This window comes from Triturus cristatus, chromosome 2_2 (genome assembly GCF_964204655.1).
Source record: "Triturus cristatus chromosome 2_2, aTriCri1.1, whole genome shotgun sequence".
NCBI lineage: Eukaryota > Metazoa > Chordata > Amphibia > Caudata > Salamandridae > Triturus > Triturus cristatus.
In genome coordinates this window covers 624,768,232-624,794,717 of record NC_140582.1, presented here as the reverse complement: position 1 = coordinate 624,794,717, position 26,486 = coordinate 624,768,232, and the positions used below count along the sequence as shown (strand labels likewise).

The 26,486-nt window shown below is 45.8% G+C and overlaps 1 protein-coding gene across 11 annotated transcripts in view; it reads left to right on the top strand.

Annotated features, from left to right (window-relative positions):
• Positions 1 to 8,391: 8,391 nt before the first annotated feature.
• CBR4 (carbonyl reductase 4) overlaps positions 8,392 to 26,486 on the top strand; it is a 276,454-nt gene continuing 258,359 nt past the window's right edge. For 5 of the 11 annotated variants that reach the window (XM_085641801.1, XM_085641809.1, XM_085641798.1 and 2 more), the window contains exon 1: positions 8,610 to 8,785. The gene's annotated coding sequence lies outside the window, so the exon portion shown is untranslated. Of the gene's footprint in view, positions 8,542 to 8,601; positions 8,786 to 8,821; positions 8,897 to 8,930; positions 8,959 to 26,486 lie in introns of those variants that run through there. The other 6 variants (XM_085641799.1, XM_085641802.1, XM_085641807.1 and 3 more) reach the window with 6 other exon arrangements.

The window sequence follows — 26,486 nt, the reverse complement described above, 5'->3', positions numbered from 1 at the left end:
CCACTCTGCAAATGAATGTATGATTTAGGACAGGATTACAAATGTTGATTTTATAGCCAAGGCAGGAAAGATTAAGAACTCAAATTTAACAATCTCCATATTGAAAGGGACATGCAGCATTCCATGTATTTTTTTCAGTTTGAGCATTACCGCAATAGGTATTTGAAACTAATACGATATTAAGAAAAATCTTTAACTGTGAACAAATTGTCCATCTGCAAGGTCAAACGCCAAAGAGGTATGTACAGTCTGTTGCTATGGAATACAAAATGCTATTAAATCCCTACCAAATTTGCTGGAACCACTGAAAGCAAGGATTTAAGCAAACTGTAATAATTACAAGTTGTTACTCTTGAGGACATGGGTGCTACAGGTTTCTTGCCTCGCCCTGCAGTTGTTTTTCACACACATGGATCGGCTGGAAGAGTTGTTGAGAAGCTTCAATATTGCCATTTACCAATAGTCAGATTACACGTAACTGGATCTAAAACGGACTATAGAAAAAGGAACCCATCATCTACATGACAACTTACATATTCATAACTGGACTAGCTGAGTCTCAACCAAAGAAAAAACAATTTCCTACTTTTCTTGTCCTCCTCTCGTTCTAACATCTAGACCAGTGTAAATGCTTTTTTTTGGCCAAATTGCCTTGAATGTTAAATCTCGTGTTTACTCTGCATAGCAGGTGTAACCTCAACAATCACATGAAACTATGTTGTGGTTTACTGTTCACTACAAACTCCAATTCATTAAAAAAAATGTGATTCCAATGCATTGCCTGTGCACAGATGCTCAGGATTTGGTTCTATCACGTTTGTCCAATGCTCCACTCTGCTCACAGGTCCGCTAAAAGTAGTGTAAGATGCAGCTGTTTGACTAATTTTCACCGTGTTCTCCCCAGCTTCCTTCACCCCTGTGCTAGCTGACAGTTGAAGACAGTTTGTTTTCGATATGTCCAGTCTGATCTATACAGGAGTCCACCAAACCACATTCTGACACCTTGTTGACGAAAATAAAATATCCCTATATGGAGCTTCCACAAAACCCGCAAATCAAAAGGAAACTATGTCTGGTAATCCTGCCAGTGCCTACAAGTCTTTCTCCGACAACTGTACCTCAAAAATCTGGATTTCCCCTCGGCGGAGCGACCTTGCACCCCTTCATTTACAGAATGTTTGCTGTGATTTTCTTGTTTCTTGTTGTACTTTTCATGCTCCTTATGCAATGCTTGGACGTCCTTTGGGCCTGCTTTGTGTTGTATAAAAGTTCAAAAATAAAATGAATGGAGGTGTATTAATACTTTTTTCCCCAGGTGAAGGACGGGTGATTTAGTAGATGGGTTTATTTCCAATACACCAAGCACTAAAAAGACAATCTCTGACATCTGGAAGAGGTGAAGGCCTCTTCTGTGTAAAGGCGGCTGCTGACTAGAACCATGCCTGAAGATGGCAGCATCTGCATCATCTTTTGTCGTATGGAAAATCCGGAAGCCCCTTCCTGAACCGGTTTCTAAAACCACAGCAGCCAATTGCCCCCATGCCATGCTAGGGGTGATGTCCTAGCCGTCTTGGCTTCTTAACTAGTGGCACTTTGAATGCTGGAGCTTCGAGACACGATCTGGCTATCTGTAAACTTTGCACCCTCATTACTGCTTTAAAAATACCTAGATATTCGGCATATACTAAATGTTTGCAGTGACCTGTTTTTTGCACTTATGACCATAACAGCTTTCTTGAAGGTTAAAATGTCAGATTTTGAATGTTTGGTGGAGGTGAAATGTGCTTCTATGCACAGAATTTCGCAGGGGAAGAGGGAGGATGAAAATTGTCGCTGTGGCGGCAGAGAATAGTCTGAGCTAATTTGCCACCAGATATTTCCTAGCGCTTCATAACCTGTGAATATATGATGTTAAACGTCAGAGGTTTGCGGGGCTTCAAGTGAGTCGGGTCTTGCCGGTGTCTCCATTTTTACCCTCGGAGGGGGAGAAAAAAAACTTAACTCTGCAATAGTAGCATGCATCACTGTTTTTGATGTAACTTCAAATTAATTTATTGTTCAGGTTTATATAGCGCAAACTTGGAGTTACATTACACAGAACATAGTCATTTTTTGAATCATAGGATATTGAGCCGATTTGAGGCCCGAACATGCTTTCTCAGGCTCGAAAGTCGTAGCTCTAGCCTTACGCCACAACCTCGCCTACAAGAACTGAACCATTTTTAATATTATAAACAACAAAGTCACAGGTGTTGCTAATTTGTAGGTGTAACGTTACTGGTTGTATAATATATCTGGATGCAATGACAGAAGAAGCAAAATACCAGTCGGGTGCACACTATGCTCACCACAGATGTTTAGTGTGTGTTTTAAGCCGCGCCCTCAAAGTAGCAGTGGAACTCACCGGCAAGAGGCCTGTAGGCAGTAACACGCACTGGGGAACCAATCTGCGTTAGTTTGCTGTTATATCTGGTGTACAGTGCTTGAAATGGAAAAACAGAAGTGCGGGTTCTCTCAGTACTTTATCTGTAAAGAATTAAGTGCCAGGCCCCTTCTTGGAAAGCCACTGCAGCCTGCACCACCCATACCCTGCTTGTGCTGTCAACGGCAGTAACAACAAAACACCCAACCATCACACTCCCAATAGTGTGACAATTCAGGCTATTTCAGGCCACACAAAGCTATAATAATGGCATGGAAAGCTGGTGTTATTCATTTTCAGTGTATATTGACTTAATAAACATAGTTGTGCTCATCTCAAAACTAAAAACACAATGCCACCATGTGGCGGACTGTCACTAGAGCCAGTGCCGAACCAGAAACCACCGGCTCAAATTAAGCAGTGGGTACTCTGCAGCAGAGAACCTGTTTTTTTACTAAGAAGTGCTGGTACTCTCCAATTAAAACTGGTGTGTTCACAAATTCTGGGAATGGATTTGTTCTGCGGTTTCAGGGAAGGCTACCACGTACTGATAAACGGCACTTGAGGGGAGGGACGGGCCGGACAGGGGCAGGCCCTGGCACCAAAATAAGAGGGCCCAATTACCAAATCTGATAGCTAAAAAAAACACAACCATTGGCAAAGCCAATAACCATTGCGTTGCTTTGCAAATGGTTATTAGTCATAAATAAAAATAGTAGTGCCAAAGCAATTTATGTTGTTTGGACGCAGAAATCATATTGGGGAGAGAGGGAACAACATGGAGTGGGAGGGTGAGAGGCGGCAACAGTGCCACGCATGAAAACAGTAACAAGCATCTGCAATGCAATACGTCCCGCATTTACGCGAGCTTGAGCTATCGGCAATGTAAATGACAATGCCTTTTATTAATGCTTTTGTTTTTAAAACACAACTAAAAGGCATTATCATTTACAATGCCAATAGCTTAAACTCTCGCCAATGCGAGACATACCCTCTTGGTCTACCAGCTTTTACAACTCCCTTAATGTCACCTCCTCCTCCTCTATCCCTCATGGGAAACAGCTAAAAATGTCCCCCTCTGCGGGTTTTGACGGCTCCCTCCCTATCTCACTCTATAACAACGGTACTGTCATGATCCAAGCCAAAGACACCTGTCTCTCTCTCTTTGACCACCTCTTCCCTTCCCTACTCCCCTCCCCTGCGACCGGGCTATCCCTTGACTCTTCATCTAGCTCCACCAACTACTCCCTTTCTCCTCCACTGACCCCCTCACTCACCAATGGGCTGCACCCTTGGGAGGCACAGGTCGACCCTCTTCTCTCCCCTCTGCCCTCCCCTCCCATTCTTCCCCCCTCACAGTATGCCCCCCTCCTCTTCACTTCAGCCTTATCTCTAGCTAACACGCTCCTCGTCCATTCGGCACCGTCCCGGCACTCCATTCTCTTCTCCCCCCTATCCCTACCGGCCGCCCCCCTTCTTAGACCACCTCTCCTCCAGCCCTCTCCCCTAGTTAATTTTCCTTACGCTCCCCTTATTCCCTCCTCCTCTCTGCTTTTCCTCCCACTCCTCCCCTCACTATGTACCCCGATTTCCCCACAAATACATTCCATCTCTCTCCTTCCCCACTCTCCTCGGGCAATGCTGTGCTACCCCCTTTCCCCCCCTGGTAACCCTTTCCCTCCCTCGGACCGAGCAGAACCACTTTCTTTCTTCAACTTCCCTATCTCCCTATCCCCGCCTCACTGCCTGATACCCGCTCCCTCACAGCCACCTCACCTAGCTACCAGGACCTCTCCAACCCCCTCCCCTCTCTTCCTCCCAAACCTCCTTCATCCCTATGACTCCTCACACTCCTCCCCTCTCCTTCCGCCCCACTCCTCTCCTATCGCCCCCTAATTTTGTCCTTAATTCCTATCCTTCTTGCAACGCCAACAACGACAACTCTCCTCTCACCCCTGGTGCACCAACTCCTGCCCTCATCCAAGACGCTTCCCCACCTCTGAACCCTATACCCCTACTCCCCTCCCGTTCCCCCACCTCTCCCTGCCTTCCACCGCCAAGTGCACCCCCTCCTGTTTCCATCGAGCCACCCAACATGCCGTGCTCTACCTTACACTCTCTGGAAAATAAGCTAGGCTCTCTAATCACCTCCATCTCCCAACTTGAAGCTACCATTTTAGTTTTAAGCTCCAAGATCTCGACTTTTCCATACACCTCAATTCCTTTGGAAAACACTCTCCCTCCCACGAGATGCACCTCGCCCACACACCCCATAATAGCTAAGCATAGCCTGTCGTCTGCAAATTCACACAAGCACTCGAACGCCACCCTTCTTCCACTTTCACTTCCCACTAACCCTGTTATCTACACTATTCCAACCATCTCCTCTGTCAGAACCACTCGTCCACCTAAACCCTCCCGAGCGCCCTCATACAAGTACAATATCCCCATCACCCCTCATAGCCCAAGTGCCCCCGTCACCAAAACAGTCGCGACAGAGCTGTGCTGTATGTTCCACAACTGCAGATCTGCAATAAAACACAAACTTGAAATCTCCGATACCATCAACTTGCACAATATTGACATGCTCTTCCTCACAGAGACCTGGTTCAACGATACCTCTCACTCTATGTTTGATCTCCTTGCACCCAGAGGCTATTCTATACTTAGAAATGACAGAATTGCCAAAGTTGGGGGAGGTGTTGCAGTCATCTTTAGAAACTCCCTTCAACTTAAGGCTCTTCCTAACAGCTCCTTCCACACTTTTGAATGCCTATCTCTTGAGCTTCAATTGCACCACCGCTCTCAGATTCCATGTTATCTACCACCCGCCTGGTAGCAGCCCTTCGTTTATGGAGGAACTCACGTACTGCATCAGCGACCAATACTCGCAAAGTGACAATCAGATCTTCGTGGGTGACTTCAATGTCCACTGGAGCTCGCCTCAAGACACCTATGCGAATTTTCTGGCCACCTTCCTCTCCGCAAACGATCTTATCCAACACTGCACTGAAACAACACACTCTAAGGGCTCAACCCTGGACCTTGTTATTTCTAAAGCAGGCTTGCTGACCATCGCTACCCCTATTCATGTAGATTGGTCTGACCACCTCCTCATCCCATTCTCTCTTCACTTATCACGCTCTATAACTCTTGGCCAACCTAAGAGGGCTACTTCCTGGTTCCGTGACACTCAAAATATTGACCTCAGTACCCTCTGTGACTCTGCTTTGCTATCACTTCCAAGGCTAGACCCGGACCTAGATGTTAACAAACTCACCTCCCAATGCCTCACAGTCCTTGCAGTCGAAATCAATAATGTCGCTCCTCTCCAAAGCAAAAAGAAAAGGCCCACTCCCTCAGCAACTTGGTTCAACAAATCCCTCTATGAAGAAAGGAAGTACCTAAGAGTCCTTGAGAAACAATGGAAACAAGCGCCCTCCACCGAAAATGTGGCCACGCTTCGTTCAGCAAGATCCAAGTACCACAAGCACATCTCCCTTGGTAAAGCGTCGCACTTCAAATCCCTCCTTGACTCAGCCAAAAATAGACCCAAAAAACTATTCAACCTTATCAAGAACCTAAACAGCTCTCCCCCAACCTCCAAATTGGAGGATTCCACAAAGAAAGCAGCGGAATTCGCTATATTCTTTGACGAAAAGGTGAAATCACTTGTAGATCAGGTCATTCATCCTACCCCTACAGAGGAGCGCAAATCCTTAACCATTTGGCAAAACTTTGACCCCATCTCTGATGATGCCCTCCTAAAATGCATCCTCGATACAAAGCCCTCTAATCATTCTCTTGACCCCATCCCTAGTGCCATTGCCATTGACTTCTATACCCATTCTCTTTCCTATTGGACCACTCTGGTCAACCTCTCCCTCAGTCAAGGCTCCCTTCCTGTTTCCTTCAAAACTGGGCAGGTCACCCCTCTGCTTAAAAAACCCACCGCTGATGCGAACGACCCCAACAACTACCGTCCCATCACTAACCTACCCTTTCTTGCGAAAATCACAGAAAAATGTGTAGCGAAACAACTCTCTCGCCATATCAAGGACAATGATCTTCTGGACAATTTCCAGTCCGGCTTCATTCAAAACTGCAGCACTGAAACAGCCCTGCTGCTAGTGATTGATGACACGCTGCAGATACTTGATTCAGGGGAATCTTGTCTTCCAATTCTTCTTGACCTTTCTGCAGCCTTTGACACTGTCAATCACAACACTCTCCTTAACACTCTTCAACATAGAATGGGCATGGAGGGCACTGTGCTCAAATGGTTTGCCTCCTTCCTCTCTGATAGATCCCAAATGATCAAAATAGCGAACAGTCTTTCATCTCCTTTAGCGGTCGGTCAAGGTGTTCCTCAAGGCTCTATACTTGCACCCACACTGTTCAATCTCTATTTAGAACCGTTGGGAAATTTCCTGAGCAAATCCGGGATCCACTATCATCTATATGCGGACGACACTCAAATCTACCTTAAGGTGGCCTCCACTCACGATCTCTCCTTCCTAAGCTCTACTCTTGACTCCATTCAAAACTGGATGTTAACTCATCAACTGATCCTAAATCCCTCCAAAACAGAATTCCTCCTCCTCACTTTCTCCTCCCCCAGTGCATTCATGGATGGATCAGATTAATCTACTGAACAATAAACCCATCCTTGTCGAGAGCGCAAAATCCCTTGGTGTCATACTCAAAAAAAAACTCAATCTACTCTCCCACATCGATTCCATTGCAAAGACTGCTCGTTACCAACTGCGCCTTCTTTGGGGGATTCGTCGCTTCTTCCCGGAGCACGAATCTCCAGATTGGACTACTGCAATTCTCTTCTTACTGGCCTCCCCAAATCCCACCTGAAGTCCGTTCTCCATTCAGCAGCTCGCTTCATATATGGAGCCAAAAGAAGCGACCACATCACACCCATTTTATCCACCCTCCGGTGGCTTCCCATAGAGGCAAGATCTATCTACAAGACTGCCTGTATCACCCACAAAGCATTGCACTCCTCCTCCCCTCGCTACCTGGCAGATAAACTGAAACTCTCTGGAGGCTTCAGACCATCACGTAATGCAGAAAATGTATTGCTTGAACCTCCCACTTTCAAGAAGGAAAGATCGATGGCCCAATCCTTTTCAGGCAACGCGGTGAGAATCTGGAACTCACTTCCGCCTCAGCTCCGGACCACCAGCTCTTCCCAGGCCTTCAAAACTGACCTCAAAGCTCTCCTCCTTCAAAGACACTTCCAAATTGAATTCACGCCCTCTATTTTCGGAAGGAAGTACTTCCATTATATGGAAATTCTGTTCTCCATGCCTATAGAAGTGCCTTCCCAGTGTGTTTTTGTGTTTTGAGTGTCTGCCATTTATTGCAGTATTATACTTTTACTTGTATTTTGAACGCTTTTGTAACATGCACACGTCACTTTTTCCTTATGTAACGTATCGTTTGCTACCTCTTGTATTTTGTGTGCTTTCGATACATGCACAACGGCCACCACTGCCTCATGTAACGTAACTTTTGTTTTAGTGTCTGCCGTTTATTGCAATTCTTTTACCTCTACGTGTACTTTGTATGCTCTTTTTAACCTGCACACGTCACTTTTTCCTTTTGTAACGTATCGTTTGTTACCTCTTGTATTCTGTTTGCTCTTGATACTTGCACAATTGCCTCATACCGTTTGATTTTGTTACATACTCACTTGTAATTTTTCTCCTTATCATTACTGCTTCTATTGTGAAGCGCTCTGACACCTTCGGGTAAAGTCCGCGCTATATAAAAACGCATTAAATAAAATAAATGAAAAAATGCGAGACCTATTACATTGCAAATGCTTGTTTACTGATGGCTCAACACCCCACTCCCCACCACCCCGGGCCTCGCCTACGCCATCCCCCAAGCTCCTACGATAAGCGCTACTGGGCTCTTGCCCTGAGGTCCCACCCCACCCCACCCCACCCCGGGCCTCGCCTCGCCTACGCCGTCCTTCGCCGGCTCCCCGAAGCTCCTACGGTACGCTCTACTCGGCTCCTGCCCTGAGGTGCGTCTACCGTCGTGCCAATTCGACAAGAAGCAGGGTGGCTACCCGCAGCCGCAAGACGCCAGGATTTGAGGTTCGTAACTATTAGGTATGGAGCGTCGCGGCGTTTCGAGCGTCTGACGTCAGTGCGTTCGCGTCAGCGTCCTCGTCCTAACAGCAGTAGGAGAAATAGACGTACCACTCAAGAGAGAGTAAATAAAACATTTAAAGGACCATGTTTTAGGTATTGAATGGTTGAACGTAGTTAGCTTCTCCCAAAAATTGTCTTGCAAACACAAAATCATGCAAACACTGTGGAGAAAAAGTGTGGGAAAGAGGTAAGCCTGCAGTCCTCATCATTGTTTCTTGCTGCGATATGGTCCTTCGTCTCCCCTTCGGTTGAGGCAACGTTGTGGCTGGGGGAGTGGTTTCTCCTCGTCAGCAGGCAGGCAAGTGTTCCCTGGGCCTCTTGTGCTCTCCGGTGTTCTGGAGCAGCTCATGGAGGCAGCACGTATGTGGCAGTGTAAAATACCAGCATCGGTCATGATGGGAGGTTCCCCAAAGTTCGTGGGTTGTGCTTCCTGTGCCCATGAACTTTTAAGAATTCTGTCATCACTGTCACTGTTAGCAAATTAGGAAGGTCCAATCAAAATTTGGTGAATTATTTCTTCCAATGTATGTCCTACTCGTTTAGGTATACGTTTTCCCCCTTATATAAGAACCATAGTCAATTTTCTGCTTGCCTCAACGCAAGAGAACTGTATTTTTTAGCAGGTTCGATATTCGATTCAATTTTTGTCTCCTAAAGTTGGGCTGTTTCGTGTCTGGTCCAATTTCCTTCTGCCTTGAGTTCTGCACCTTTGTGTGGATTATTTTTGTTTAACGACTTTTTTTCTTCCTTATTAACCAGTTCTGTACAACACGAGTCTTCCTCACGTGTAAGCTGCTCTGTGGGGAAGCAAAGAGGCTATAGACGAGAATAGCTCCTACCTTGGGCTGGCACCAAAAGGGAAAGCGTCATGGCGGTTGCGCGCTTTCGCAGCCTTTTATTTTGTGCTTTTCCATTCTGTCGAGGTGTGGTATCCTCTCCGCTATTGTCACCATGAGGCTTGGTTTTAACCCGGTGTCTCACTCCCAGTTTGAACGCTGCAGTGGCTTCAAGTTAAGAAATCTCACGCCGACAAACCTCCCAAAGTAGATATATCCATTTACAAGCAGAATATCCAGTGCAAGAATGGAACACATGATATAGTTGACCTCTACCAAAGAAAGACGGTGTGGCACCCGATGAAGAACTCGCACATTAAGGTGCCCACTGAGATCGAAGCATGTTGGCACTGCGGTGTAGTGCTTTGGTGCCATATATATTAAATGGACAGAAACCATACACTACATTTCAGGACTTAAAAAAGCACCTCAGCATTACAGCAGATTTTTTCGTATCTGATGATTCCTTGAAAACTGGAAAGTCGGGAAACAGTCTTAAAGTTGTAGAATACTTACTGGATATATACCCACAGTTTTAAAGCATGTGAATCTACTTAGGTGATATTTGTGGACACGATTTTATTGTTGTATGTATTGCATTCAAGAAAATGTGAAATCACTTGGTGTCAAATGTGTATAGGGTGTCATTGTTCGTTTCGTATATAATAATGTTGTGGTAGAAAAAGTCTTCCCAACAGGGTCAAGCCCCATTCTTCAGAAGCAGCTCTCTTTTTCTGAGGGCTACGAACACCATGTTGGAAAGTATAGTAAGGGTACACTTTTTCCAAGCTGATGTTCTGATTAACAGCAGAAACTGGGAGGAGCATGTTTATAGAGTTAAGAAAGTAGTTCCCATCATTCAAGATCATAGATTAATATTAAAAGAAGAGAAATTCAAGTATGTGTGCTCATAATTTGCATATCTTGGTCATCTATTGGTCAAGGAGGGGGTAATAATTAAAGAGGATGTACTTGAGACTGTTACAAAAATATCCACTCTAAAGAACAAGGAAACACTTCTGGTTTTTCTAGGCATGGCAGAGTTTTATGCCAAACAGAGGCTGTGAGATAACTATTGGAAAAGATCCGGCAAGTTCTTTGGTCTGAGAAATGTCAAAGAAAGTTTAAGGACTTGAACAATGAGCAACAGCCTAAGGGCCTGAGTTTGGGGGACGGGTCACTCCATCACAAATATGACTGATATCCCACCCCCCACGTATTACAAGTTCCAGTATATTCCATTGGATATAATGGAACTCGTAATACGGCGGATGGTATATCCGTCACGTTTGTGATGCAGTAACCTGTCTGCCAAACTCCTAATCAGGCCGTTAGTCTTTCAATCCATATTTATTTTAGATGTAGCATTGTTACTGATGCTAGCAAGAAAGGAATAGGGACGGCTTTGATGCAAGATATCCATGGTGAATAAATTACTCTGGCTTTTGCTTCCATAACATTAGAAAGTGCTGCAAATATTTACCATGTTACAGAGAAAGAAGTACAATTGGTAGTATGGGCCCAAATAAGTTTAAAAGTTTTGACAAAAAAGCACAACTACGGCTGACCACTGGTTCAGCACCTCAATCCTTGTCTATAGGTTATATAAGAGTCCTGTGCACAATTCTTCCAGAGTGCGCCGCAGAAGGACTCCACTGTGATCCAGATGAAAACTTTTTATAACAGAAAAAAGGAAGGTGCACCAGTAAGAAGTCCAAACTTGATAGGAAGTCCTTTAAGTTTCTTTTATTCTTATATATATTTTTTTAAAAAGAGAGCTCAGCCAACGCGTTTCGTTCTTAACACAAGAACTTCTTCAGGGCAATGAGATAAATGATCCTAGTAATCAACGGAAGTTAACGTATAATTAATCCCAATAGACGATTCTCCAAAAAACTATAACTGTAGGTAGTACACAATCTATATAAACGATGCAAGTCACATGAGAAGTGAAGGTCATCAAAGAATATATATTTCTAGAGTATCCATGCGATTTAAATTTGGAGATTCCGTAATACGAGTCCACAAAAATAATACACATGAGTTCCAAAGCGCTTAAAGAATTCGAAAAGCGTGGAGTAATCCACGATACCAAAATGCCGAAACATAATTCGGCATATATAATTTATTCTTATATACAAGAATAAAAGAAACTTAAAGGACTTCCTATCAAGTTTGGACTTCTTACTGGTGCACCTTCCTTTTTCCTGTTATAAAAAGTTTGAAGGTTTTGTATATGGCACATATTTGACCTTAAACGAAGATCGCATGCCTCTAATGGAGATTTTTGAAAAAAAGGGCACTGGTGCGGTTTTATTATGCATTTGTAAATGGGTGATTAAAGTGTAGGAACACGTATTGATGATTAAAATGTACTTGAGAGTAAAATAAAGTCCAGACTGTTAATCTAGATTGGTAGATGAAGAGCAGCACAAGTTGTTGCAGATAAAAAGTACAGTGATCAGTGAAATGTGGAAAACGTTTGTGTAGTAACTCAAGGGGTTATTACTGTGAAACAATGGATTGAGGTATTGGAAAAAGGCTGATCTGTGTGAGATAGAATAATCATTGATTGGAAATAAATCGCATAACAAAAGTTGAGTGAAGATTGCAAACCTTTTTGGATCATTAAGAAAACAATTATTTATGGGTTTGATTTTTCAGAGGCACACTGTTATTTTCACGTTCTAGCAACATGCGAAAGTTACTCATACTAGCTGATAAACTTGTGGATAGTAAGAGAATCTGATATCTGGTGGTCAGCTCTTGATCTAGATTAAGAGAGGTTAATAAGGGATTATTCTGAATTTTGTGGTAGCTATATGATATGTAAAGTTAGGACTCTACATGGTATGTGGGAAATTGTTCAGAGGACCATTGGAGGGCATAATATTGGGTACTTATGGTCTTAGTTGATATGTTCTCATGGTTAGCGAAAGCTTTTGTGGTGGTATAACTTCTGGCACAGCGATTCTATTTTTAGATGGCATTGGGGTATAGCAGGTTTCTCTTCTTCCATACTGACACAGTGGTGTAAAACCTACATCCAGTGAAATTTATACATTTCTTGAAAAAAGAGAAATTGAGCTTATACATTGTGCTGTGTATCATTCTGAGACCAGTAGGGTGACTAAGCTGGTCAATAGAAACATTAATGAAAGTATAGAAATAGCACAGAGTTGAGAGTGAAATCGGAGAGAGGAATTATATAAAGGGATTGTTTTCTGCAGATTAGTTCCTAATGCAACCATTAGTAGGGCTCCATTCGAATGGTTGAAAGCTAAGAAGTGTGTGTAGTCTGGGTTGGATAAAAATGAATAAGGGTCTCGTTAACATTAGCAGGAATGGATTAGGCAACTGAAGAAACAGCTGAAGAGAAAGTTGTCAAATAACAGAAAATTCTGTTATGACCATCTCCCAAAAGTAGAGGGAAGAGGAAGAAAAAAGGAGTCAGAATGTTCAAGACTAATAGAAGTTGTAAAATTATTTTACAATTCTGCGAAGACGCAACATGTATTTAAAATCGTAACAGAGTTATTCATTGTAGTCTAGAAAAGAACATGTTTGGAAAAGATTTCACTCTTTCCAAGGAGGATACTGGGAATATATCCTGAGCGACTTAAACAATGTGAACGGACCCACTATGTGTATGCATTGCGATCACTATATGTAGAATGAACATGGACCCATTAAGTGTTCTTAAAAGACCCCTCACACACCAACCTGGTTGGTGTCATGCTTCATCATTGGGGTCCCAACCTGGCGGCCGAGTGACCCCGGTTTTGCTACGACGCCTGATTACAGCGGAGCTGGTGTTGTAAAGGTATATGATGTGAGGTGAATTACTAAAGTAAAAAATATCTCTGAGAATCCTTGCCTTAAATTTTAATATTGGCGGCTCAGGCTATGGTTAAAAACAATATGTATAGTGCAACTATTTGGGGATTATTACTGTTAGTTGACTAGGTGTGGTGGTCTACATGTTTCAGCCAGTTTAAAAAGTGAAAGGGCATTCTTCAGGACCAGGTAGTGGCAAAGGTAAAGGATGCCACGTGAAACCTGGGCGGTACCTACACATGTGCTAATGAAATGAAATGAAAGGGGATTTATAAAGCGCGTGTGGTGTCACTGACACTCGAAAAATAACCTGTTGTGGAAGGAAAAAGACAAGACATATAATTTGTCGCAACATAAAATGCAATCTTAAAGGCAATATATGGAAGTGCTGTAGTCATTGTCTAGGTGACTACTACAGTGATTGTCGTGCTGGAATGTTGCCCACGCTCGCAGCAACGTAAGAAGACTCATTGCGTGCTGTGCCTGTAAAGCAATGAGTACTGGCTAATAAGTGCGAGCGTGCGATTGCCAAGGTAGTAATAGCGAGGTCTCAAGCAGGCAAGTGGCTACAACAAGGGTGCCTGGGCTAGGAGGCCCGTTGAGGGTAGTGTTGGCGCCCTGTGGAGCCCGTCGGCTGTGCTTACTGAGGCACCGTGCGGTGAGTGTGGGCCACTAAAAGGCAGAGCCAAGTGGTCCACGGTGCACTGTGCATAGAGATTTATTATGCAAAAACAATTTTTGTACATGCGATCGTGTGACATTGTGCACTGAAGATCGATTTAGAGGTAGAATGATTAAAAACATGCACGTTTGTTATGCGGTCATAGTTACAATATTTACAATGTTTAGGGTAATTAGGCAGATTATCATGACTTTTGCTCTTCCGAAGTCCCAATCTGAAAGTCAAGGGTGACATAATGAGCTCAATTGTCTATGCTGGCTCAAATGGCTAACAGTGTTGGAGTGCGCATTGTCTTACTTGGTCTCGGTGAGTGTCCCGATTCAAACCTGTGTCAGTCCCCCGCAGTCCCGGCTGGTGCAGGGTGCCGGGAGGGAAGCAGCTTTTGTAGTGAAAGACCAAGCCCCGATAAGTGCCAGATTGCGTGTCTGAATTGGCAGTGACTCAGCATCAGACTTGCGCGTTTGTGCGCGCATGCGTGCTGGAGGTTGAGAGGTTAGACCAGGTGCCCGACTTTGGGCATCCAACTCGGCGGACATCTTAGAGTGGAGTAGGAAGTGCTCGGGAGCTGTTGTGCTGAGGCTTGAATGAGTAGTTGTATTGGAGACATGTCACCTGTAAATGTTATTTGTGGTCTGAGTAGGTCAGAGAGGCTACGCACAAGTTAGCGACGGTATTGCGTGCTGGATCCAAGTGGTGTCTATAACAGACTTGGTCTCAGAGTCCCTAGACAGTGGACAGGAGTGGTAGCTCTGTAGGCTCGAATGAGTGGTTGGAGACATGTCACCTGTAAATGTTGTATGTGGACAGGGCATATCAAGGAGGCATCGTGCAAGTTAGCGCGAGTGTTGCATGTCGGTTCCTTATGGTGTCTGTGATGGGCTTAGTCTTAGAGCCCCTGGGAAGTGGACATGAGTGTATGCCACTTTGTGGCCGATAGGAGGGCAGGACCGGGGGTCATTTAGGTCATGGGAATGTTCTGATATGTCGAGGTCACATCTTTTGAAGCCTTAGGAAGTGAGTCATAAGTTAGGCATTGACACTGTGGTGTCATTTGTAATCTACAGGAGTGTCTGAGTGTCTGATAGAGTTGGAGTACATGCTGTTTATGGTCTATGGAGGCTATTCCATGGAATATTGTCATTGAGGCCTGTTTTATGGCTGGATAAGCGATAGATTCATCTCTGTTCTTTCTGTAGTAGTTGGTGTTGTATATTCGGCATATTTGGGTCCAGTGCCTCAATGATGACCCAGCGCATGTCGTTTGTCGTATGACCTGCTTCGAGGAAGTGGTTGGTCATTTTTGTGGTGTTTTTTCTGCATCTTATGGTGCTCCGGTGTTCGCAGATTCTAGTCTTCACCTTTCTGTTTTTCATCCCAATGTAGGTGAGATTGCAGGGGCACACGATACGGTATATCACATGTGGCGTGTTGCAATTAGTGTGTTGTCGTAGTTCCCATGTCTTGCCTGGTTCTAGGGAAGAGGTTCTTGGTGGTTTCAGTTAGGTGGCATCCTCTGCAATTGCCACACGCAAAGTGGCCGGTGACTTTTGGGAGACCCAATGCATTTAGGACAGTGTTCCCTGGCCTTTGCTGTTGGACCGGTCGTGTCGATACTAGGGCATCTTTTATAGATTTTGCTTCTTTGTGTGATAATAGGGGGTGGGGTCCCAATTGAGGTTCCCTCTCTTTGAGGATTTGCCAATGTTTTTTATGATGTGGGAGACCTTGGTGGAGACTGTGTTAAAGGTTGTGACACATGTCAAAGGTGTCAGGGTGGCTTCACATGACTGTATTTCAATGAGCCCCTCGCGGTTTTGATTCCGTGCTCATTTCCTGGCTTTATCTGTAATGTGTTTATGGTACCCACGCTCCAATAGTTTGTTACTCAAGTCCTTGGCTTGGTCTTTGAAGTCTGCCACATTGCTGCAGTTTCTTCGCAGCCGAAGGTACTGGCCGTAAGGGAGATTCTCCCGCAGGGACCTGGGATGGAAGCTGGAGAAATGTAGGAGTGAGTTGCGGGCCGTAGGTTTAAAGTGCGTTTTGCTCTTTAGGTAACCATCATCAGCTTTGATGTCATGATCTAGGAATGTGGTTTTGTGGTGATCAAAGCTGTGCGTGAATTTGAGGTTCTGGTCGCAGGTATTAAGCCATCGGCAGAATGTTATGAATGACTCTTTATCTCCTTCCCAGATGAGTAGGATGTCATCTATGTACCGTTTATAGAATTTTATTTCAGGGATCCGTGATACATTGTTGGTAAATATGTACTTAGTCTCGCAATCGTATACATAGAAGCCGGCCACACTGGGGGGCGAAAATGCTCCCCATGGATGTGCCGTACTTCTGAAGGTAGAGTTGGCCTTCAAATGCGAAAAAGTTTTCTTTAAGTGCCAACTTAGCGCATTCCAAGAGAAATCTTTTAGAGGTCTGGTATTGCCAATCCGTATTTTCCAGAGTCGTCTCTAAGACTTGTAGAGTGTCGTCTTGCGGGAGACTGGTGTAGAGGCTCTCTACGTCAATACTCACCATGAATGAAGTTGCTGGGTTGTAGGCCATGTTGTTGAGTAACCTTAGAAGGTCCTTAGTGTCTTGGAGATAGGTACTTGTGAACTGGACCATGGGTTGGAGGAAGAAGTCGCAGTATCGGGACAGTGGTTTGAGTAAAGAACCTATGCCCGATACAATGGGGCGCCCCGGTGGGGGTGACTTGTTTTTGTGTGTCTTGGGCACTATGTACAAGTATGGTATTTTGCCCATCGTGGTGGTTAAGAATTTGGCTTCGCTGGGCGTGATTTGTCCTGTGGTTTCTGCCTCTTCAACCAGTGTGTTGATGCGTGATCTCAGACTATCGCTCGGATCCTGGGTAAGTTTTTCATAGTTCTTGGTGTCACTGAGGAGTCTTTCACATTCCAGTCGGTAGTCTTCTTTGTTTATGATAACTGTTCCTCCGCCCTTGTCGGCAGGTTTTATGACAATGGCGTGGTTTGATCTCCGCGATTGTATGGCTAGGCGTTCTGCTGTACTGGTATTCTGAAAGGTGTGGTTCTCATTAAGTGCTTCAATTTCCTTGAAAACAGCTTGTTCGTAGACTGTAACCTCTGGAGGGATGGCATTGGGAGGTGGCATGAAGGTGGATTTGACTCTGAAGTGGGTATCTCCCTCTTTCTCGATGGTTGGTTGGGATGGTAAGTGTTCAAAGAATGCTTTCAATCTATGTTTCTGAAAGAAAGCAGCTAGGTCACAGTGTAGCTGAAATTTGTCTAGTCTGGCCTTAGGTACAAATCCGAGTCCTTTTTCTAAGACTGCAAGTTCGGTTGGTGTCAAAATGTGGGACGAGAGATTGGTCACCAGGCTCATCTCGTGCTGAGGCCTGGTTGCTGGTCCTTGGTTTTGATCCTCGTCTGTGCTCCTTCGTACTGGTAGTCTCCCCAATGGACTTGGTTCCCTCGTTGTCTTCTTCCCCGGCCACGTTGGCCTCCTCCTAAAAAAGGCAATCGTTGGTTCTGATTCATGTAGGGAGGTGGTGGTGGGGGTCCACAGGGCGTGTTCCAGCCGTATCCATATTGTTGATGCATCTGGGGGTATGGGGCTGGGTAGTGTATGTTTGGTCCTGGTGGTCCTTGTGTCCATGGTTGTTGCCAAACGCTGTTTCTTCCCCTTCCCTGTTGCCTTCTTCTATAGCTGCTTGAGCTGGAATTACTGCTCCCTGATGAGTGTTCGTCTGAAGACCCTCCTGATGTATCTGTCCTCTTGGGAGCTTTGTATTCAGTATCAGTGTAGGGGTATATTTTCACATAAGAACATTGAGTTTGAGTTTGAGTTTAAAGTATTTGTATAGCGCACTTTCACCGGCGGTTTCATGGCGCTGCAACAGACAGATTCTCAGAGTAGGAGAAGGAAAGCAGAATAGAAAGGAGATAACAATAAGTGGTCTAGTTAAAACATTTGGCAAAAAAATGGGCCTTAAGTTTCTTCCGAAATTGAGGGTACAGAGTTAGAGATCTGAGCTTAAAAGGAAGGGAATTCCACAGGAGTGGGGCATGGGTTGCGAACTTTGATCCTCCCCATTTCTTTCTCCGAAAACGGGGGGCTGACAGCAGGGATTGCGTGGAGGAGCGCAGTTCCCTGGTAGGAACATAGGGAACAATCTCAGATGTAATAAAGGCCGGAGCTGCGCCCAGTCGTGCTTGAAAGGTGATAGAGGCAAGCTTAAACTGGACGCGTTCACGGATAGGAAGCCAGTGTAGGGATTTGAGGAGGGGAGTTACGTGGTGGAATTTCGGAATATTGAATATCAGCCGTGCCGCCTGGTTCTGGATCAGCTGCAAACGTCGTAGACTATATGCAGGAATACCCGCATATAGGGTGTTGCCATAATCCAGGCGGGAGATGACCATCGCCAAAATGATCATTTTCAAGGCATCGAAGGTAAAAAAGCGGGATACCCTGCGGATGGTGCGTAGGGACAGGAAGGAGGAGGACACCACAGAACTAACCTGGGAGTGAAGAGTGAGCTGAGAGTTAAGTTTGATACCTAGAGTTTTAACTGAGGTAGAGGGGACCGGGGATGAGCCTAGTGAGGGGGGCCAGAAAAGTGGAGACCAGGGACTGGTGCTACCACCTGTCAACACCAGCTCGGTCTTATCTGGGTTAAGTTTCAGGTGGTTGTAGTTCATCCAGTCCTGGATGAAAGTCATGATAGACTGGAAGTTAGAGATGGAAGCAGGGGAAGAAGACAGATTGAAAACAAGTTGAAGGTCGTCCGCATAATTGTATATGCTGACATCCATTTGCTGTAGTGAAAAAATAAGAGGGGCAATTTAAAGGTTAAACAGGAGGGGTGAAAGGGAGGAACCTTGGGGAACCCCGCACTGAACTTTCCGGAAGTCCGCAGAAAAGACACCCAGGCGAACAGCCTGGGTGCGGTCCCTCAGGAAGGAGGATAGCCATACCAGAGCGGTACCCCCGATCCCCGCCGCCCTGACACGGGAGAGTAAGATGGTATGGTCAACCGTGTCAAAGGCGGCTGAGAGATCGAGTAGAACCAAGGCCTGGGCCTGGTTGGTATCCATTCCCTCCCTGAGGTTGTCTAGGACCGAGAGAACTACGTACTCCGTAGAGTGTGCGGGGCGGAAGCCAGCCTGGCGGGGAGCCAGAATCTCATACTCCTCCACAAAGGTGCTCAGGGACCTGGTGACATGTCGTTCGAGCACCTTAGCCAGAAATGGTAGGAGGGAGATAGGGCGGTAGTTGGCGGGGATTGAAGGGTCTGCGCCAGGTTTTTTTAGAATGGGGACAATAGCAGCGGCTTTCAGTGGAGTGGCAACAACCCCCTGGGAAAGGGAACTGTTAAGGAAGTGAAGTGGGGTGTCTGGACAGGTCTTATAAATGTGGCGGAGAATATGCGCAGGGCAAATGTCCAATGGGGATCCAGATTTGACAAGAGGAATTATTGAAGTCAAGGAATCTTTAGTCAGTGGAGGAAAGGTGTCAAGTTTGCCATTAGGTGGAGGACGCTGAAGGTCAACAAAAGTCGGGGGGGGGCCAGGGGATGTTGGCTTTAATAGTAGCAATCTTTTTGATAAAGAAATTATTTAAAGATTGACAGAGGTCCTGGGACGGGGAAGGCTTAAGAGATGTCCTGTCGGAAAATGCCAGATTGTGGGCAATCGAGAAGATTTCCCTCGGTTGATTCTCAGCTGCAAGAATCTTAGATGAGAAATAAGCCGTTTTTGCAACCAAGATAGCCTTCTTATATTGAGCTAGAAGAGTGGTAAACTCAGCTCTGAGTGAGGGAGAATAGTTCCTCCTCCAGGCACGCTCGGCACGGCGTACTGCAAGTTTGGTGGTTTTAAGATTCTCGTTAAACCACAAGTTGGCGTCTTTCTCCCGTTTAGAGGTCACCCGCTTCAGCGGGGCGATGGAATCACAGCTAGAGGAGAGCCAGTGTTCAATGGCAACGGCCTGGGAATGAGTGGAAAGGCCTTGTAAGGTAGGGTAGGAGGAGGCTAATAATGTAGATAGATTCTCCGGGTCCACTCGGCTCCATGAGCGGACCCAAACATTCTTTGGAAGCGGGGGCCTGATAGTGGGATTGAGGGGAAGGGTAAACGAGATCAGATGATGGTCGGACCAGGTGCATGGCAAGATGGACAGAGAGTCTACCGGACAGTTCAAGGACCAAATCTGATCTAGGATGTGTCCTTTGACGTGAGTAGGAGAGTGAACATGTGATACGAAATTGAGGGTTTGGAGTGTATCTGAAAATTCTCTGGAGGACGGACATTCCGCTGGGTCTGAAGGCCAAAAGTTAAAATCTCCCAGTAATAGGATGGAAGAGTTATTGACCGTCAGTGTGGAACGTACCTCCTGAAAGTCAGGCAGAAAAGATAAGGGTGATTGAGGGGGGCGGTAAGTGAGAACACAAGTGAGAGGGGGAGTGGTAGAAGTAGTGCGAATGGCGAGGTACTCTGTTGTAGCAATATCTAGCAGAGGTAGACATTGGAAGGGAAGGTCGGTCCGAGCGATGACCGCTACGCCGCCCCCATTCCTACCATTGGAACGGTCTGCTCGAAGAGCATAATATGGAGCGGGAAGAGTGGCCAGTAAGGTAGGGAGAGAGTCCTCACTGAACCAAGTCTCTGTTAGGAAGAGGAGATCAGGTGCGTGGAGGTCTAGCAGTACCAACAGTTCGTGTGAGTGGGCCACTGCTGACCGGGTGTTGAGATAATAGGCAATAAGGGTCCTAAGTGAGACTGGGCTGGCGTCTTCTCTGAGAGGGTGAGAAGGAGTGGGGGGAGCGAAAGGGTTGGAAGATGAAGGAGAGGGGGACAGGTCATGCGAGGATATGAGAGAGCAAGTGGAAGCGGAGAGAGGCCAGGGGCCATGAAGACTGTGGAGTTGTGAGGAAGAGTAGGTGATGATTTGAGCAGAGTGACATGTCCCTAGTCCTGGTCGGCCGCGGACGGGCGCAGACGGGCTTGCCTTAGGCGCGCCTTCGGCGCGCAATCGACGCGCCCGCTGCGCATTTTTTGAGGTCTTTTTGAAATTTGTTTAATTTTGCTTTGTGTCAGGCTTTCTTTATATTCATTGATCTCTTTGTTGGTCTCATCCAATCTTTTTTAAAAAGAGGTTAGAGTAGCTTTGAAGTGTTCCTCAGTGGTTTGGATTTCAATGAGGATGGCCTCGGAGAGACGCTTGGCTGTCTGAATAATTAGGATGATCCAGTCACGTGTGCACCGCCACGCTATCTGTGCCCAATCCTTGCGGAAGGTCTCGTCGTCCAGGAAGATGCGGGGAGCATTCATGACTATGAGTCTCTCGGGCTGTGTTGTTTCTCAAATATTTAGTGACGATGACCCCGTGGAGAATTGTTCTTATGCGGTTGCGTTTTTTCTCATTAAGGCTTTCCTAATCGGCCGTTTGGGCAATCGATGTCGCTATGTTGAAGTCTGCCATAAGTGGAGGGTTAGCTAGGATGTTGTTAACATCGTCCAGGGTGAAACCCAAGCCCTAGTTCTCTGCCATAGTATAACTAGACACTGTGCAATCTACCTTGATAAAAACGTTCGCTCTCACAGCTGTGCGCTGCAAAATTACTCAAAAATCCAACCACCACCTCCCTACATGAATCAGAACCAATGATTCCCTTTTTTAGGAGGAGACCAACGAGGCAGGGGAAGAAGACGACGAGGGAACCAAGTCCATTGGGGAGGCGACCAGTACGAAGGAGCACAGACGAGGAGCAAAACCAAGGACCAGCAACCAGGCCCCAGCACGAGATGAGCCTGGTGACCAATCTCTCGTCCCACATTTTGACACCAACCGAGCTTGCAGTCTTAGAAAAAGGACTCGGATTTGTACCTACGGCCAGACTAGACAAATTTCAGCTATACTGTGAGCTAGCTGCTTTCTTTTGAAAACTTAGATTGAAAGCATTCTTTGAACACTCACCATCCCAACCAACCATCGAGAAAGAGGGAGATACTCACTTCAGAGTCAAATCCACCTAAATGCCACTTCCCAATTCCATCCCTCCAGAGGTTGCAGTCTACGAACAGGCTGTTTTAAAGGAAATCGAAGCACTTAATGAGAACCACCCCTTTCAGAATACCAGTACAACAGAACGCCTAGCCATACAATCGCTGAGATCAAACCACGCCATTGTCATAAAACCTGCCGACAAGGGTGGAGGAACAGTTATCATGAACAAAGGAGACTACCAACTGGAATGTGAAAGACTCCTCAGTGACTCCAAGATCTATGAAAAACTTACCCAGGATCCGAGCGAGAGTCTGAGATCACGCATCAACACACTGGTTGAAGAGGCAGAAACCACAGGACAAATCACGCCCAGTGAAGCCAAATTCTTAACCACCACGACGGGCAACATACCATACTCCTACATAGTGCCCAAGACACACAAAAACAAGTCACCCCCACCGGGGCGCCCCATTGTATCGGGCATAGGTTCTTTACTCGAACCACTGTCCCGATACTGCGACTTCTTCCTCCAACGCATGGTCCAGTCCACAAGTACCTATCTCCAAGACATGAAGGACCTTCTAAGGCTACTCAATCATTTCGGTATTCGCAGAAGTTAGGAGTCCTAACATTAGGACTCCAGAGTGCCTTCTGTGAATACTGAAAGTCTTAAAGTTAGGTTTCTTCTCAGTTTAAGAGTAGTAACGTTAGGACTCCTAACTTTAGGACTCCTAAATGCCTTCTGTGAATACCGAAAGTCTTAAAGTTAGGATTTTTCTCAGTTTAGGAGTAGTAAAGTTAGGACTCCTAACTTTAGGACTCCTAAAGGCCTTCTGTGAATACCGTAAGTCTAAAGTTAGGATTTTTCTCAGTTTAGGGGTAGTAGGCATTTAGGAGTCCTAAAGTTAGGAGTCCTAACTTTACTACTCCTAAACTGAGAAGAATCCTAACTTTAAGACTTTCGGTATTCACAGAAGGCATTTAGGAGTCCTAATGTTAGGACTCCTAACTTCTGTGAATACCGAAATGAGTTAGTGCCTTCTGTGAATACCAAAATGAGTAAGTGCCTTCTGTGAATACCAAAATGGTAGTAAGTTTAGGATTTTCTCTTAAGCTAGTTCTGTGAATCGGGCCCACAGAGTCTTAGAGACGACTCTGAATAATACGGATTGGCAATACCAGACCTCTAAAAGATTTATCTTGGAATGCACTAAGTTGGCTCTCAAAGAAAACTTTTTCGAATTTGAAGGCCAACTCTACCTTCAGAAGTACAGCACATTCATGGGGAGCGTTTTCGCCCCCAGTGTGGCCGGCCTCTATGTATACGATTTCGAGACCAAGTACATATTTACCAACAATTTATCATGGATCCCTGAAATAAAATTCTATAAACGGTACATAGATGACATCCTACTCATCTGGGAAGGAGATACAGAGTCACTCATAACATTCTGCCGATGGCTCAATACCTGCGACCACAACCTCAAATTCACGCACAGCTTTGATCACCACAAACCACATTCCTAGATCATGACATCGAAGCTGATGATGGTTACCTAAAGAGCAAAACGCACTTTAAACCTACGGCCCGCAACTCACTCCTACATTTCTCCAGCTTCCATCCCAGGTCCCTGCGGGAGAATCTCCCTTACGGCCAGTACCTTCGGCTGCGAAGAAGCTGCAGCAATGTGGCAGACTTCAAAGACCAAGCCAAGGACTTGAGTAACAAACTACTGGAGCGTGGGTACCCTAAACACATCACAGATAAAGCCAGGAAACGAGCACGGAACCAAAACCGCGAGGGGCTCATTGAAATACAGTCATGTGAAGCCACCCCGACACCGTTGACATGTGTCACAACCTTTAACACAGTCTCCACCAAGGTCTCCCACATCATAAAAAACATTGGCAAATCCTCAAGACAGGGAGCCTCAATTGGGACCCCACCCCCCTATTATCACACAAAAAAGCAAAATCTATAAAAGATGCCCTAGTATCGACACGACCGGTCCAACAGCAAAGGCCAGGGAACACTGTCCTAAATGCATTGGGTCTCCCAAAAGTCACCGGCCACTTTGCGTGTGGCAATTGCAGAGTATGCCACCTAACTGAAACCACCAAGAACCTCTTCCCTAGAACCAGGCAAGACCTGGGAACTAAGACAACACACTAATTGCAACACGGCACATGTGATATACCGTATCGTGTGCCCCTGCAATCTCACCTACATTGGGATGAAAAACAGAAATGTGAAGACTAGAATCTGCGAACACTGGAGCACCATAAGATGCAGAAAACACACCACAAAAATTACCAACCACTTCCTCGAAGCAGGTCATACGACAAACAACATGCGCTGGGTCATCATAGAGGCACTGGACCCAAATATGCCGAATATACAACACCAACTACTAAAGAAAGAACAGAGATGGATCTATCGCTATGACAATATTCCATGCAATAGCCTCAATAGACCATAAACAGCATGTACTCCACCTCTATCAGACACTCCTGTAGATTACAAATGACACCACAGTGTCCAAGCCTAACTTATGACTCACTTCCTAAGGCTTCAAAAGATGTGACCTCGACATATCAGAACATTCCCATGACCTAAATGACCCCCGGTCCTGCCCTCCTATCGGCCACAAAGTGGCATACACTTATGTTCACTTCCCAGGGGCTCTGAGACTAAGCCCGTCACAGACACCATAAGGATCCGGCACGCAACACTCGAGCTAACTTGCACGATGCCTCCTTGATCTGCCCTGTCCACATACAACATTTACAGGTGACATGTCTCCAACCACTCATTCGAGCCTACAGCGCTACCACTCCTGTCCACTGTCTAGGGACTCTGAGGCCAAGTACGTTATAGACTCCACTTGGATCCAGCACGCAATACCGACGCTAACTTGCGCGTAGCCTCTTTGACCTAATCAATCCACAAATAACATTTACAGGTGACATGTCTCCAATACAACTACTCATTCAAGCCTCAGTACAACAGCTCCCGAGCACTTCCTACTCCACTCTAAGATGTTCGCCGAGTTGGATGCCCAAAGTCGGGCACCCGGTCTAACCTCTCAACTCCAGCACGCATGCGCGCGCATGAGCGCAAGGCTGATGCTGTCACTGCCAATTCAGACACAAAATCTGGCACGTACCGGGGCTTGGTCTTTCACTACAAAAGCTTCTTCCCTCGCGGCACCCTGCACCAGCCGGGACCACGGGGGACTGACACAGGTTTGAATCGGGACACTTACCGAGACCAAGTAAGACAATGCGCGCTCCAACATTGTTAGCCATTAGAGCCAACATGGATATTGTGCTCATTATGTCGCCCTTGTCTTTCAGATTGGGACTTCGGAAGAGCACCCCCCCCCCCCCCCGAGCCTCGATAATCTGCCTAATTACCCTAAACATTGTAAATATTGTAACTATGACCGCATAACAACCGTGCATGTTTTTTATTATTCTACCTCTAAATCGATCCTCAGTGCACAATGTCACACGATCGCATGTACAAAAAGTGTTTTTGCATAATAAATCTCTATGCACAGTGCACCGTGGATCACTTGTCTCTGCCTTTTAGTTGCCCACACTCACCTCACGGTGCCTCAGCAAGCACAGCCGACGGGCTCCACAGGGCGCCAACACTACCCTCAACGGGCCTCCTAGCCCAGGCACCCTTGTTGTTGTAGCCACTTGTCTGCTTGAGACCTCGCTATTACTACCTTGGCAATCGCACGCTCGCACTTATTAGCCAGTACTCATTGCTTTACAAGCACAGCATGCAATGAGTCTTCTTACGTTGCTTCGAGCATGGGCAACATTCCAGCACGACAATCACTAGTAGTCACCTAGAAACTGACTACAGCACTTCCATATATTGCCTTTAAGATTGCATTTTATGTTGCGACAAATTATATGTCTTATCTTTTTCCTTCCACAACAGGTTATTTTTCGAGTGTCAGTGACACCACACACCTTAGCACGTGTATAGGTACCGCTCAGGTTTCACGTGGTATCCTTCACCTTTGCCACTCACTAATCAATCACCTGGTCCTGAAGAAAGCCCTTTCACTTATTAAACGGGCTGAGACCACCACACAAAGTCAACTAACGGTAATATTCCCCAAATAGTTGCACTACACATATTGCTTTTAACCATATCCTGAGCCCCCAATATTAAAATTTAAGGCAAGGATTCTCAGAGATATTTTTAACTTTAGTAATTCATCTCACATCACATACCTTCACAACAGCAGCTCCGCTGTAATCCGACGTCGTAGCACAACCGGGGGGCACTCGGCCGCCAGGTTGGGTTCCCAATGATGAAGCATGAAACCAACCAGTTTGGTGTGTGAGGGGTCTTTTAAGAAAACCTAATGGGTCCATGTTCAGACTACATATATTGAATGTAATGCGTACACATAGTGGGTCCGTCCACATTGTTTAAGTCTAGCATCTTTTTGGGGACGGGGACGAATCCCCTGTCCTATCCCTCGCTCTCCCCTTGGTTTTTTCAATCTATCCCGAGCACCAGA